This window comes from Tupaia chinensis, unplaced genomic scaffold (assembly GCF_000334495.1).
Source record: "Tupaia chinensis unplaced genomic scaffold, TupChi_1.0 Scaffold147534_1, whole genome shotgun sequence".
Classification (NCBI taxonomy): domain Eukaryota; kingdom Metazoa; phylum Chordata; class Mammalia; order Scandentia; family Tupaiidae; genus Tupaia; species Tupaia belangeri.
Window position 1 is genome coordinate 316,271 of NW_006207386.1, and position 4,766 is coordinate 321,036.

Genomic DNA, 4,766 nt, shown 5'->3' on the forward strand with positions numbered 1-4,766 from the left:
GTTTTTGGATGGAAAGTTCTATAGATGTCTGTTAAGTCCATTTTATTTATGGTATCATTCAGATCCTTTATCTCTTTATCTATTTTTTGTCTAGATGATCTGTCCCAAGGGGATAGTGCAGTGCTGACGTCTCCAACATTTAGTGTATTGCAGTCTATCTCCCCTTTTAGATCTAACAGTCTTTCCTTCACATATTTGGGGGCTCATGTGTTGGGTGCATGGATATTTATAAGAGTTATATCTTCTTGATCTATTGATCCTTTTGCTACAATATAGTGCCCTTCTTTGTCTCTTCTAATAGTTTTTGTTTTAAAGACTATTTTGTCAGAAATTAGTATCGCAACTCCAGCTCTTTTTTGGTTCCCTATTTTATGGAAAACCTTTTTCCAACCCTTCCCTTTCAGTCTATGTATGTCTTTATCAATGAGGTGGGTTTCCTTTAGGCAATATATAAATGGTCTCTTTTTTATTTTTTCCCATTCGGCCAATCTGTGTCTCTAGATTGGGGAATTTAATCCGTTCACATTCAGTGTTATTATCGATGTAACTGGATCTGTCCCAACTTTTAAGTTGGCCATTGTCACAACAGCCTTTTATTTCTTTGTTCCTGTCTGTTAGCTCTTTAGTTTTCCTGGAACAGTACTTTCTTCAGGGTTTCTTGAAGAGCTGGTCTGGTGCTGGCAAATTCTTTCAGGTCTTGTTTGTCTGAGAAAATGTTAATCATCTTTTCCCATATGAAGGATAATCTTGCAGGATACAATAATCTTGGTTGAAATTGTTTCTTTCTTAGCACTTTCAATACATCTTCTCATTCTTTCCTTGCTTGCATTTTTTTCTGTTGAGAGGTCCGGAGTTAGCCTGATGGGATGACCTTTGTATGTCACTTCTCTTTTCTCTCTTGCCAGTTTTAGTATCATGTCTTTATCTGTGGTCTTGGATAGTCTGGCTACAATGTGCCTTGGGGAAGATCTTCTGGGGTTTATTCTAATTGGGGTCCTTTGTATTTCTTGGGTGTGGATGGTTGAGTGCCTCTCCAGACTCGGGAAATTTTCTTCCAGTATTTCATGGAATAGATTTTCTATGCCATTATTAGTTTCATCACCTTCTGGGATGCCAATTATTCTGATATTTGTGCATCTTACGGAATCTTGTATTTCTCGTATATTATCCTCGTGGGTTTTTTTTTTTCTTGTTATTCTCTCTATCTTTTTGGTGGTTCTTTCTAGGTCAGAGGTTTTATCTTCTAAATCATAGATTCGATCTTCAGCATGGTCTAATCGACTTTTAATACTTTCAAGGGAGTTTTTGATTTCCTCTATTCCAGACTTTATCTCTAATAGCTCCATCTGGTTCTTTCTCAGAGTGTCCATTTCTTCTTTCATATTTTGGAATGACTTCCTCATCTCTTGGATTTCGTTGTCTCTTTTCTGTTCCAACTCAAATAATTTGTTCACCATAAATATTCGAAATTCTTTGACATTTTGTTCAAGTTGTCCATTAGCACAAAAGATGGAGGGGAGTTACTCTGTACTTTTGATGGAGATGTATTTCCTTGTTTATTCGTACCTGAGGCTCTTCTACTTCTAGCCATGAGAAGATGTATTCACTTTGAATACCTCTTGTGGGAAGGTTACTCAGAATAGGAGAAAGTTACTTTCCCTTTTGCTGCCAATTAATGTTTGCCAAAGTCTCTCCTCTGTTGTTTTTAGCAATGTGGTATCAAGAGGGGCACTCTATTGAGGTGTCTGAAAAGCAGTATCTCCTTTTTTTTCAGGTGGATCAGAACAAGGGAAGATCCCAGAGAAAGTTATGTTGTTAGGGGATTTCAGATATCTGATTATAGACCTTTCTAGTCCTTTAGGCAGGGTGGAACATGAAGAAGAGAGGTTATTAGGTGAGAGAACACAAGAAAAAAAAAACAGAGAAATAAAAAGTCGCACGCCATGCCTTAGCATGGTGCACGATTTCGCCAGAGGCCTGCCGCTGGCTCTGTGGCCTGCTGCTGGGGACAGGAGAGGCTAGGGGCTGGGTTCTTGGGCTGGGGGTCTGCAGGTGAGGTGAGTGGGCAGGGATGGATGTCCCTGCCTTAGAATCGTTGGCTGGCCTGAGGTCTGCCTCTGGCTCTGTGTTCTGCTACTGGGGACAGGAGAGGCTAGGGGCTGGGTTCTTGGGCTGGGGGTCTGCAGGTGAGGTGAGTGGGCAGCGATGGATGTCCCTGCCTTAGAATTGTTGGCTGGCCCTATGGCCTGTTGCTGGATCTGTCAGAGGGTTTCTTTTTTTTTTTTTTTTAATTTTCTTTTTTGTTTTTATTCCATTCAGGCATTCTATGTCTCTTAATAGGAAAATTTAATCCATTAGCATTTAGTGCTATTAGCAATATTTTTAGACCTGTACTTATCATTAAATGAGGCATTTTCTGGTTGTTTTTTGTTCTCTTCTAACAGTCCATCTGACTTTTAACTTTCCTGGTATAACACTAGCTTCAGAACCTCTTGAGGAGCTAGTCTAGAGTTGATAAATTCTTTCAGGTGTTGTTTATCCAAGAATGTTTTTATCTTTTTCTCCCATATGAAAGATAACCTTGCCAAGTATAGTATTCTTGGTTCAAATTGTTTTTTATTCAACACTTTGACAACATTCCCCATTCTGTCCGTTCCTGCATTGTTCCCCACAACAGGTTCAATGGTACCCTGATGGGGTTAACTTTGTAAGTAACTTGATGTTTCCCTCTTGCCAATTTTAGTATCTTGTCTTTGTTATTTTTCTCCATCTGGCTATGTAGCGCCTTGGAGAAGATCTTCTTGGGTTGATTTTATTTAGGGTCCTATGTACTTCTTGGGTCTGGATATTTGAATGCTAGGTTTAAAACATTTTCTTCTAGAATTTCATGAAATAAATTTTCAATGCCTGTAATATTTTCTTCCTCTTCTGGAATACCAATTATCTGAATGTTGGGGTACTTGATGGTATCCAGTATTCCTCATGCATTATCCTCATTTTCCTTCGTTATTTGTTTAATTTTATTTATACTTTTTCCTAAATCAGAAGTTTTGCCTTCTACATTTGAGATTCAATCTTCTGCATGTTCTAATCTACTTTTAGTAATTTTGTGGGAGGATTTAATTTTCTATATCACACTTTATTTCTAACAGTTCCATCTGATTATTTTCTAAGGATTCTATTTCTTCCTTCAAATCATAAAAAGACTTTCTTATCTCCTGAAGCTCATTGTCTCTTTTCTCTTACATTGCAGTTAGTTTATTATTACATATATTCTGAATTACATATATGACATTTCCACAATGTCCATTGGGTTGTCTGGAAGTGATGTGGAATTGATGTTTTCCCTTTAGGGAGAGACACTTGTTTGGTTGCTCATGTTTCTTGTGCCCCTATTATTGTTCTTAGTCATCTGGGGGTCTATACATTTTTTCTTAAAGTATTCAAACTGCCTTTGAGGGTCCCAAGGTGTGCTGGAGTAGAAACTTGTTGATATCTCTTCTTGTTTGCTTCCCTGTAGATCAGCTGTACCCTGCACTATTGTCACAGGTCCTCAGTGAACAAAAGTCCTCCCCATTTCTTTTTTTTAATTATTTATTTAATTTTATACATTCTTTTTTTTTCACATTATTTATTATTATTTTGTATATACTTTCAATCATATTGTTTGGCTTATAATGAGACCATTTCAATATGTGCAGTTATCTCCCCAGACTCATTGATCAAAATATCTTCAACAGATAACACCATACCTCCCCATCCCATCAATGCTCTACCTCTGTATCCCTTCTCCAAATCTCCTTCGTTAGGCCCCACTCCTCTACATACACTTCATCTGACATTCATACCCATCTCTTGTGTTTGTTCAACCATTAGTCAATCAGTTTCAGTCATAGAATGCAGACATATGGTATATGTAAAGTGGGGACATACAATGTCTCTCCTTCTTAGCCTGGCTTGCCTCATTCAGCAGTACATCTTCCATATTCTTCCACTTTCTGTCAAAAAGCCAGGGTTCTGTTGGTTTTTATGGCTGAGTAGTATTCCATAGAGTATATGTGTCACAATTTTTCAATCCATTCATCCCTACAGTGGCATTTGGGTTGGTTCCATGACTTAGCAATTGTGAATAGTGCCACAATAAACATCGATGTGCAAGCACTTTTCCAATGAAGAATTCTTCTGTCCTTTGGGTAGATACCAAGGAGTGGGATCCCTGGATCATATGGCAGATCTATCTGTAGATTTTTGAGGAATCTCCAAATTACTCTCCAGAGTGGTTGGACCAATCTACATTCCCACCAGCAGTGTAAAAGAGTTCCCCTTTCACCACACCCCCACCAACACTTATCTTTTTTTTTTTTTAATATTAGACATTTTGACTGGGGTTAGGTGGTACCTCATTGTTGTTTTTATCTGCATTTCCCTTACAATGAGGGAGGTTGAACATTTTTTCATATGCCTTTTGGCCATTCGTATGTCATTTTTAGAGAGTGGTTTTTTTTCATCTCCTTCTCCCATCTTTTAATAGGGTTGATCATCTTTTTCCAAACAGCTTTTTTAGTTCCTTGTGTATTCTGGTTATCAGTCTCTTATCTGATGCAAAATTTACAAAAACATTTTCCCATTTTGAGGGCTGTTGATTCACACTAATTACTGTGTCTTTTGCCATGCAGAAACTTCTTAGTCTGATGTAATCCCACTTGCTATTTTGGGGATGATCGACTCTGCTTTGAGGGTCTTCTTTAAGAAGTCTTTGCCAGGAC